This window comes from Dromaius novaehollandiae, chromosome 2 (genome assembly GCF_036370855.1).
Source record: "Dromaius novaehollandiae isolate bDroNov1 chromosome 2, bDroNov1.hap1, whole genome shotgun sequence".
NCBI classification, from domain to species: domain Eukaryota; kingdom Metazoa; phylum Chordata; class Aves; order Casuariiformes; family Dromaiidae; genus Dromaius; species Dromaius novaehollandiae.
The window spans coordinates 122,833,996-122,845,638 of NC_088099.1; the positions used below are offsets into that span (position 1 = coordinate 122,833,996).

Here is an 11,643-nt window from a genome sequence, read left to right on the forward strand (position 1 = left end):
GCGTGCAAAAGGAAAGAAAAATAGTGTTATATCTGAGATGTAATACTGCTGTAACAGATGTTGAGGTCAAATGATAAAGGAAAGAGCAATATTTGAAAATTTATACTGCAACCCTTTTGCTTCAGATTCCAAATCTGAAGCGCATATTTGATGGTAAGGCTGCATGCACGTGTTTACTTCAGCAAGACTATTTACTTTCTGTTGAAACTAACTCTCCAAACAGATACCTGTCTCAGTTTCCTATCAAGGCAAAGTGGTTGATGCATCCTCTCTTACTTTTCTGGATCCAGTCCAATTCCTGCTGAAGTTGTTAGAAAAAAAACCCTATGGCTTGAGCAAGAAGTTATATTGGTCTCTCTTGGGTTTGTGATATAGCCTTGGGTGAGACACAAGCCCTCTGTCTCATCATTAATTTATCTGTATTCTACCTTCCAATATTATAGCAAGCCAAGTTAATACTACATTTAGAGTATGTAATTCTTTTATGTTGTATTTCACACAGTTCAAAGCAAAGTCATATTTTAGCTACCTATATATAATTATAAACTGAGATCATCAGATGTTAGAAGTAGATAAAATTGTAGGGTACGCAAGAATATTACAGAGTTTTTTTTTTTTATCAGATAAGTGACTTTCTGTTTAATGTATTATCTGGAGTATAGATTATATAAGCTGGGTACTGTCTAACAAAGAATATTATTGGTTTTGTCATATTTACATGTTATTTTATATAATTTTTCCTTTATGGTAGTAACTTTGAAATTATGATACACTGATGTCATTGTACTGTGTTATCCAAAAAAGTAAAAGTAAGGAAGCATGGATTCTATTTCTAATATGAGAAAAAAATAGCCTTCATAATCTGAAAGGCTTTTTTATGTCATATACCCATTTTTAGGCAGGAAATTTTCAGTTTTCTAAGCAAACTTATGTGAAAACTACACAATAAAATATATATGTACATGTTTTTATTTCAAAAGAAACATAGTTTAAAGGGCAGCAAAAGATCTGGGAAATTTTGGTTGGAAATACATTTTTAAAATTTAAGAAAATATTCTACATGGTTTTCTAAGTCAATATAAACAGTCCCTAATGGCACACTGAAGGAAGTTTTATTCAGCAGTCGTCAGATAAGGACAGTAGGTAAAATACAAAAAATGAGTAGTAAATTAGACTTTCTCACATTCAGAACTGCAAGGCCATTTCATCTGTGCTTTAACAGAGCATTTAAATACAAGCTTAACCTGCCTCTTAACACAACACTTTCATCCTCACACACAAACCTAAACTTCTTTATGAGCAATCTATGAAAGGGTGAAGCCCCCTGAATGTTTAGAAGAAGAGGTCTTCTCTCCTGAGAGAGAGAAGTAAAGGGATGCAAAGTTCCTGGGAAGTGGAGGGATGCAAAGGTTGGACTCACTGACCGTAGTGTGTCTCCAGGCCCTCTGCCTCCACACCAGCTATATGAGGAATGCAGGCTTTGTCTCCTATGTAGCTGGAATAATACACATTTACTATTATACTTCTTGTGAGACATGTTTTCGCATTAAAGCTGGCCAAGAACTTTCTGACAAAGGTTTACTGGCAAAAAAAGCTGATTTGTCAACTCTGAAGCTCTGGGTGGGAACTGAAATCTAAATGTCAATTTTAATATCCAACAAGGTTTTTCTTCCTTCAGAATATCATTCATCAGCGGGGAGTTTCTCATTAAAATAAGGTTTGCAGGCCAGCTGTCAGCCTGTTGATCAGGGTCTTTAGCAGACTGTTACAAACCCAAGTTGAAGCTATACCCCACAAATTCAGATCACAGAGTCACACTAGCTGAGCAGTAAGTATTCAGTCATTTTTACAATGTGCACTATGTCTGATAGGTTAGAAGGATATGAGAAAACTAGTAAAGGAAACATTTAACTTTTGTCCCCAAACATCCATGGTAAATACCATAACCAATCCACAGGATTATTTAATGTGGGGAATTGTGTGAGATTCATGTAACTAAATATGTGTTTACAATACAGACACATCTGAGCTTAATTTTTTGTTGTTTTTTTTTGTTTTGTTTTTTTAATAGTCAGTAGAGATCTAGCCAACAGTTGATGGATATGTTTCATCCTAAACTAGATGCTACATGTGGTCAGATGAATTGTGCCCTGTTTGGCATTGTTTGTTTTCATTCTATTTTGACTGGCCATAAATGGTGACTAGGTAGCACCTAGGTAATATATAGACATCTACATCACAGACACAAAAAGTTAGATAAATGAATTCTGGCCCTTGTGATACTGTTAACAGAGTTTTATGTAAGACTCATTCATATATTAATCAGATCTAATAAAAGAGTATGAGCAAAGCATAGTCTAAAATAGCCAACTGATTAGGTTACTTTCCTGGAATATGAAAGACTTTGTGACAAATCTGTGTTCTTAATTATTCAGAGAAATTACTGAAGCGGAGATATTTTACATCCTATCAAAGTATATTAAGTTTGGAGCTACTCACTATTCTTATGTGAATGGTGTTTAAACCTTTGGAAGATCCCCTTTTCATCCCAGTGCACTACAGAATTTATTCTGAATATTTTAAAGGGATGAAGAAAACCATCTTTTGCTCATTTATGCCCCCCCACCACCACCTTTTTTTGTTATAGGTCATTTGAACACCTACCCTTTTGATCCATCTGGTAGAATATAAACAGAGAGCGGGTGTAATTTGAACGGGGAGTCAACCTACTTTAATTTATACTTTCATATAGCTTTTTGCTATCTGCTTAACATGGCACACCCTTATTTGGTCCCTTGGCACATTAACAGAACCAGCCTTAGAATTTCTTAGCCTTAGACCATGAAAGCTAAATACAGAGATGATCTGTCAGATGAACAGGGAATCCAGTGTGAATCTAAGGTGGTTTAAAAGTGTTTATCTAAGTGAATTAGATAAACTTATATTACGTATAGAGTTATTTCATCTCACAGCTGCAGTTATTTTAAATCTACATAAAACAATTCCTGAAGGTGGCAGCATCATAAGCAAATCTATATATAGGCTTTAACGCATGCAAAAACCCCAAACATATTCATGCTGTTATAAGTGTTAATTTTACAGTAGTGCCACACATGACTTAAGAGCATGGATAACAGAATAATTCTGTATTGGCATTTCATTAGAGATTTGCACTGAGCATTTGCAGTGCTTTTTTCATGAGTCATAAAATTTAAAAAGAATATCTTTTCCCTTAGATGCCTTTTAGCATTTCATGCTATTGATCCCCATGAATTATTATAAGCATTACATGCCAAAAATGGTAAATTCCAGAACATTTTTGGCTTGATTCCTTGTTTTGGAAAGGTCATTTTATATGACACAGGCATTATTAAAATAGTCACAACATAAATGGAGTCTATCCGCTTTAAAATCCAGTTCAGAGTGCTAGCTGAACAACGTTAGGGACATTTCATCTTTCATGTCCCAAAGTGTAAGCAGTCCCCATTTGTCTGCAAGTGTTATTTATTTTATTGTATTCTTCATAGTTGCTAGCTGTGTCTCTGTAGGCTGATCACAGAAAAGAGGGGGATAAGAGCTGCTCTGTTACACCTGACCATATCCCATTTAGGGATGCCCATTCGGGCATAAATCGCCTTGGGAAATCTTTCTAAAATCTGGTATTTCTACATAAGCAAAGTTTTACAAAATTGTCTACGGTAGCAAATAATTGAGACAATACTGGAATCAAAGGGGGAAAAAAGTTCCATTAAGTTTAATAATTATGCGATAAAGCTTTAATTTACCTAGACTGCGAAAAGAGGAAGCAAAGAAGAGGTACAGGTCACTCCAGCAAAGTCCCTGTGACAGCCAGAAAGAGTCTCACTCTGCCCCCAGAGGGATGTAACCTTTCTCCTCCCCTATCTCCTTGGAGAAAGCAAGCTTTTCACACTTGGCTAAGCAGGGTGAACCACCAGGTAGGGAGGCATAGGTACAGAAAGGTAAAGACAGTATGTAGGCAGGCACATTCCTCAGTGCTTCCTTCTGGAACAGAGAATTTGCATCATTCCTTAATAATGGCTACACCTAAATGTTGCAGACTAGCCCTTCTTTCTGCCTACCTATTATCTAGAATACGTAGCACATTTTCCAGTTCAACAGGACTCTCTCCCCACTGTAACGCAGGCCTCTGGTTGCCAGGTTCCTGAAGCAGAAACCCCCAGACAGTTTTCTGTATTTTGCACTTCTTCAGCTCACACGAGTGGCCTGGCTTCCTGGCACCACTCTCCCTGCATTCTGCTTTCTCAGAGGTACCTTGTAACTGGCCCGCTCCATAGAGCACATGCTATTTAAACAGAAAAGAAATCTGAGAGAAAAAGTGTTTTAAAAAGTTGAAATAGCATGAATAATACTTAGCTTACCTGCTCATCACATATTTTCCACATCAAAATCCTTTAGGTCGTTTGCGTCTGTCTTGCTCAGTCTCACATCTGTCAGTGATCAGGCAGGTAAAATGCCTTTTCTCTCATGTCAGAACTGAGATTCTCTGCATTTTCAAGTCCTCTGTCTTCTAAAGCTTCCTAAACCTGACCAAACTAGTCTAAGCTAGTTCCACAGGGCAATACTTCAAAAGGATTTTTTTTCTGCTTTATGTTAGTATTAGGGTTTACCCTCCTTGTTTTTAGTTCCTACAGAAAGCATTCCTTAGTTTACCTGATAAACCAGGAAGACTTTAACTAAGGACTCTGTAAAAATATGTATAAAACCTATTTTTGGGGGGGAGAGGGGGAGTTCCTGGTTCAACTTCTTAAGAATTTCACTCCAAAAATATTTTTTTCAGTTGGCTCAGGAAAAAAATGCAGCTGTCAGAGGTTTACTGCATTGCCTCTGGCCCCACTGCCCCCAGGGTAGAATTAGCTCATCACTGGTGTGGTTGCACTATAGTCAGTATTATAACTGTGGCTTCCTTTTCACCTGGGCCGCTTGCACTCCAGACTTGCTTGTAGACTGAGACTGAGACAAGAAGACATGTCAGGGTGTATTGCAAAAAAACCCTGAAATACCTGAGTGGTATTACCTGAGGTAATGGAAGGTATTACTTACCTGCCATTCTGAAAAATCTACAAAATAAATTATAATAATTACAGCAAGATTAAAAAATATATATACAAAGGACAAAAGTTAGACTAGGTGGAAATGAGGCCTGTGGCTCCCTACTATTTCTGAAATAAACTTAGTCTTTTAGAAGAGTCCTGAGTATAAAAGGCTGTAAAAACAGAATCATGTCCACCTAAGGCAAGGTCACATAGAGACATCTCTGTAAAATGCTGTTCTTCCTATACATCCTTCTTGCAAGGGCAGTTTGTCTTTACATCTCTTTCCTATCTCTGTGTCCAGTCATCTGTGACTGTCAGACAAAGAAGGCAAGAATCCCAGCTCTTTATTCTTCCTTCAACTCCTTTTTTTCTAAGAAGTAATACTTTCAGAAATCTTTCTGTCCAGTTTCTACCTCTCACTGTGACACAGGCTATGACGACAACCAGGAATACTTTGCAGAGCATTCAGATATAGCTGAATAATAAGAAAGGGCCACCTCATTCCTTCACACACTAAAGTTTTTCCAGTGACTGATTTCAAACCTTGTATTTTTAAAATGCCTTGCCTTTTTTATACATGCCATATGAAAGTATATCATAAATTTTGATGAATGGAAATGAATCTGTAATTAGAAAAAAAAATCTATAATTGGGGGGGAAAAAAAAAAAAGCCAATGCAATTGCTGAGAGCCCTGGAGCCTTACCAGCATTCCTAGGTTAAAGACATCCAAGAGTGTTTTATAAAAATGTAGACAGAAATTTGTAAGACTTTTAGTTAAGTAGTTAAGAGTAAAAAGTTTTACCGTTACATCTGGTTGCTGTGCACCCAGAAAATATTCACAATATTGTTCTGACAACATGAAAGTGGCTGGAATTCATCACAAAGATTTTCTCCAGTTAACATTATAAACATCACCTGATGCACAAAGACATTAGAAGTACAATGCAGCCATCATATTGAGAATCTCTTTAATGTACAACATGTCTGTGCTTTATGGTCTAATGCATGTAAATAGGTATTTTTAACTTGTAAATATTTAATTTTATTAACATAGAAAGACCAATGTGTGTTACACAGGGATTAATATGTTCTAAAGCATGCTGGTGTTTCTGCTTTTATGGATTTTTCTCAGAGAAATCCTCCAAGTGGTGCATTTCAATTGTATCTGAATCTCAGATTAGTAAATAGATATCAGGATTTCATGGGAACCAAGAGCTTCAGAAAATGATTTTTAAATCAGTGTTACTTGGCTTGGGAGTTTACTTTGGCTTCTGTTCAAGGAGAAAAATCCAAAAGAGCAAATTACATCTACACGCCCAGTTAGAAAGTCTGCAGGTTTTAAGTTGTTTGTTGAGTAGTCATTGCGTTAGTAATTTTAGCTGTGTTTGTTCTTTGTGGAAGGCAACAGGCTCTTCCAGATAGTTTCAAAATATGGCAGGGCAAAACTTGATCTTATTAAAACTAAGTTTCTACTTGAATTGTTGTTTCTAACTTCTCACGTTTCCTCTATTCTTTTCAGCCAAATGAAAGTGAAATATTTTTTACAAATGCTTATTTTAGAAATTACATTAAATTAGAAATTTAGAAATTATATTAAAATTCTTTGCTTTAGGGAAAGGAAACAAAATCAAAATGTTCACAGCAGACTCTTTTTGCCTCATGGGCCTGTCTTCTGTTGGGTGTTATTTTTTATTTCTTTCAATTGGAAAAAAATGTACCTCTCTTGCAGAAAAATTCTTCTATCTTTTTTTTCAGTGAAACACTTGCACATAGTCAGTATATCTGGTAAATGCTTTGCAAGCTTCCTTAGACTTTTGAATAGAAAATTTCAGGATTATTTAAAGCTGTAGCTCAGTTTTGAAGAGCTACCTACCTGGTCAGAAATGTTCATCTTTGGGGACAGATTTGGCTTCAGAAGGCAAGGACAACCAAATGATTTTAGCAATAATAATATATTTCATTTTGTGCTTTGCTGGTATACTAGGAAAATGCTCTTGAAATCTCAAAATGGGTGAAAAGTTCTAGAGCAAGCAGCTTCCCTCTATAATAGCAATGAAACATTCCACTAGTTCGACTAGTTTCACTGAAGATGAACACTTACTCCAGTTCACCGAGGTATAACTGAAGGTAGAGTTTAGCCCAGAGCATACTTGTGTAACCTACAAGCCCAGCTTGTTCCTCTGATGCAGGGAGACTGCTCATATGAGGAAGAAAGCAAGATATGGTTTTGCAGAGGAAAACTTGCTTAATCCTTGCCATATTAAACCAGAATGCAGCCCAGAGGAAGTCTGTTATGTAGGCATCTACAGTCCCTACCAAAGATAGCCCTCCTAACAGAGGACTCCAGTGCACTGTGGTGCCCTCAGCCCCTCATATATTAGGGTGTCTGCAGACAGCTGGCATAACTTTGTAAGAGGTGTAGCTGTGGCAATTGCACATGCAGGAGTTGCAGGCACATCTTTCAGAAACTTCCCTTGCTTTGACTACCACTGCAAGTTGCTGTGCAGATGTAGTGATTCCTACCGCTCTCTCAGGAGCTCAACTGTCCCTCTGGCACTGTGACTACTGTCGACACTGGTTAGCGCAGTTTGAATTATGCCAGCTCTCAGAGGTGACTCCTCCTTCTCATGCCTATGTCTCCAAGCATGCTCAAAGTCAGCATATTTTAATTCACGTATGTTTTCTAGACCAAAAAAGGTTCAGATACCATTGCTGTGGATTGTATGATTAATTTCCAAGTTTAAAAGGCATGAATGCTTCTTTGTTGGCTGAATTTGTAATCTGCAAATGATAGGATACATGTTCTTTTGTCTTCTCATACCTCTGTGGAATTTCTCATCAATTCAGCTGCAGTATCGACACTATAGCTCGTTTTACAAGCTATGCAGAAATGGTCTGGTAACATATCCAAATACAGCATAAGCATTGAGGCTTCTTTTCTAGCCAGCTGATAAAGCCTTGAAACTCTCATATGTTTAAGATACTGAAAAGATTGAGTAGCATAAGTCTGGTGGAATGCGTGGTATTCATTTATCTGGAAGTTTACATGTGCTTCTTGACAAATCAGTGTTACAGAGTGAGGTCCTAGATTCCCGTAACAGATAAAAGAAGGTGAAAAGGAGTAAGAGACTTTGCAGTTATGCAAGCTGCTTGAATTCTGGAGTTCACCATGCAAAACTTTGGTCTTTCATTGAACGTACTTTCAGGGACAAACAATTTATCTTGTCCATCGCCAGACTGGTGCTTGACTCCAGAATTATTTATAATAATCACTGTAGAAAAGGATAGTATTTTCCCTTTAATGGCTAGGTTGAGCACTGAAGCAGAAATGTGATTAGATGACTGACGCTGTGTCACAGAGGAAGTATGACAGTATGATGACAGTCCCCTGTCGGAGAGGGAACTGAGCCATATGTACAACCTAACCATAGATGCATTTTTCTCTCTTTTTAGGAGTCGGCCTTAGCTTTGTATTAAGTGCCCACAAAGATCTATAGATCTGCATAGACAAGACAGGAATGACCAAACTGCAACTAATACTCTGTAAACAGCTTTTATTGCAAATTATTTAAGAGTTCAGATATATTTATTTATTTGTTTGTTTGTTTACTTTCAATTTATCCAAAATCATAGCATGGTATATTGATTTATCTGTATGTGTATCTGTATCTATATATGACTGCATGGGCTGTTGGAGAATTTATTTAAACATCTTAAAGACAAAGTTTAGAGCTGGATCTGCCATGAAGGTCACCTAAGCTATACAGCACTGTTTCTATGGTCAGACTCTGTGGAATAACTTTTATAGTCAGATACTGTAACTAAGGAGAAATATCAGTATAGTTTTTTTCTCCAGAAGGAATGATGAAAGAACAGGGAAAGCCACATAGGATGGAAAGCCGACTCACTTCAGACCTGATGGTCTGAACTGCTAAGTAGTGTCATCCTGTATTCCCTCTGTAGTCAATGAAAAGACATAAAGCAACTCCAGGGATCAACTGCTCTCCAGGGAGCAATTCAGATCTTGGGCTCTTTGATTCATCTGCTGGAGGTGACATCCTCTCTACTGACTGTAGAGAAGGGCTAGGGAGACTGTGCTCCTATTTTATTTACCTGAGATAGGTGCCTAAAGTTAGATGAACTAAAGATTCTTCCAGATTAGCCACAAGACTTCTAGCATATTTTTTTCTCTTTGCTTCCTCTTTTGTCCTGAAAAGTAAATTACATAACATTTGTATTTAAAATACCTGTGTTCCCTCCTGCATATGAGAAAGGCAGATACAGGCTGGGTTCAATATCCTTTTCTCATAGAAATAAAGAGTTTTTTTATTATTATTTTCATGAACTGTATCAAGCCTTCATCCCAAATGTGTTGAGAATGGTTCTATGTCACTTGTCTCCTTGTCTCACTAGCCATAATCTCAGTGCCTCTACAACTAGAGTTGCTGGCCTTGCACATGGACCAAGTTTAGAGGATAGAAGGAGATGAAAACCCTCCTCCTCCTCAGATATCCTTGTTGCCTTTTTGGCTATGTTCTTCTGAGAGGAGTAAATAACAAGTAGTCCCAGTATTCCTAAAGGTTGCTCTCCTGGCAAAAGATTGCATGAGGAAGATCGGAGAAGGGAAAGCAAAGCAAGTTGTGACCTGGTGCCTGTGGGGAAGTGTGGACGGTAGAGAGGAAATGGCATAGGATTCAGATTCAGAGTCTAATGTTCCCTCTCCAATCGTACTTACAAAGACCACCAGGAACTGGGAATTTTTAAATGGTTGTTGCTGACTGCTCTGCTTTCAAAATCTGATGATGGTAGTATGTAATTAGCCATCTATATATTTAAATCTATTTGGGTAGTTCAGATGCAAAGAGAATGAAAACAGGGAACTCTTGGTGGTGACCACTCTGGTATACAGAGACTAAGGAAAAGGTCTTGCAACTGGGGATGTCTTCTTCCAGGAGAAAAATACAGCTATAACTGATGAAGAGCTGTTGGTGCTGCCACGGTGATAGGGAGCAGAGAAGTCTGTAGGTATTTCACATGTGCCATAATTATGTACATAAGAGGAAAATTTTGATATAGAGGGCTCTTTAACTTCAGTTTAACGTTGGTAAACAAAGGCACAAGAAGACTCAGAATCTGGAATCTGTATTCTGGAGAAACATAAGCTGTAAATACTGTGCAAATTTTTCAGGAGGAAGTATAATAAATATTAAATAAATAATTAGGGGATGTGATGTAATATCCAGCACTCAAAGGCTTTAAAACTAGACAAAATATGTTTCTGAATTATGTACTCTGTTTCTAATGAATGACAAATATAATTATTATAATGGTCCCCTCTAACCTTAAAATCTATGGATCACTTGCTCTTGCGCAGCAACCTAACACAGCAGACTGAGAGGAGAAGGAGTTAGTGCACCAACTGGTACTGCTGTACATAAAACCACTCCCCAAAGGAAAGGTGGTTGAGAGGAAATTGGTGCAGCAGGTTAATGAAAGGCAACAGTGACCAATACAAAGAGAGGATTCATCTATACTGCCATCTGTACTAGTACCATATACACTGGCAGGAGGACAAGGAGAAGCATCTGGGCAATCACAGCTGAGGATGACACCCAGGACTTAGGAATGCTCTTCCAATGATGCTGATGATCCAACCCTTCTGTTTTGTTTGATATGTCTGTGCAGAGGCACTAGCCCCCATACCACCATTCTTGCAGGGTCCAGGAAAACATATCAAATGAAAAAGAAGCTTGCAGGTGCAACCTCAGCTCACTACAGCCACCACAAATTATTTATTTGTAGATTCCTCAATCTTTTCTGAATGGCCTCCACTTTACAAAAACTGGCTGAACCTGCAATGCATACCTTTCTGAGGTAAATAATCAAATCTGAAACCAATCAGAAGAATGGGAAGATTTTGATGAACTTTCATCTAATTGTTTCCAATTTCTGGTAAAATTTTAAGGTTTTAAAATGTCTATGTTCCTTTCCAGCAAATCAGAAATCCTAAGATTGTGCCAACAGGTATAAATGCATCACATATTGTTTTTCAGCCATTTCTAGTGATCAGCAACAAAGTAGACCAGAAATACTGTCCATCATGGGAGCTGGATTTTTTTTTTTTTTAAGGATTGGATTTTTATACTTGATAAACCATGAATGAATTTTAACAGGCTCCTTAGAAAAAATATTCATAGAGAAACTATTTCAGCTCCTGACCTGTGAATCTGGTATAAGCTGAAAGAACTATGTTCAGTGGAGAGACTAGACTGGCTGCCTGCTTTTTGCTTTCTTAGCAGTTTTTCTACCAAAGCACTGGCTGTGTCAACGTCTTTCTCAGCATTATCCTAAATCCAGTTGTACCAGTAGACTAAGATTGATTTATTACCCTTATTTTAGCTTTTTTTGGACAACTGTTAAGAAAAAGGGTATTAGGTTATTTTAAAAGGCCCATGTATTTTACATGCAAAGAACCTGTAAAGTTCATCACATCTGAAGCTGTCCTATAAGCTTATTTGAGACACCTAATCCCATTATCCAAAATCTTCAACCCCCTTTATTTTAAAA

The 11,643-nt window shown here is 37.5% G+C and overlaps 1 long non-coding RNA gene across 3 annotated transcripts in view; it reads right to left on the reverse strand.

Moving 5' to 3' along the window:
• LOC112991921 (uncharacterized) overlaps positions 1-4,705 on the reverse strand; it is a 30,051-nt gene extending 25,346 nt beyond the window's left edge. Inside the window, exons 1-2 of one of the 3 annotated variants that reach the window (XR_010387919.1) lie at positions 4,401-4,705; positions 1,425-1,495 (exon numbers count right to left, since the gene is read on the reverse strand). This is a non-coding gene — a long non-coding RNA (uncharacterized LOC112991921). Of the gene's footprint in view, positions 1-1,424; positions 1,496-3,785; positions 3,805-4,400 lie in introns of those variants that run through there. The other 2 variants (XR_003261375.2, XR_010387920.1) reach the window with 2 other exon arrangements.
• Positions 4,706-11,643: the final 6,938 nt, after the last annotated feature.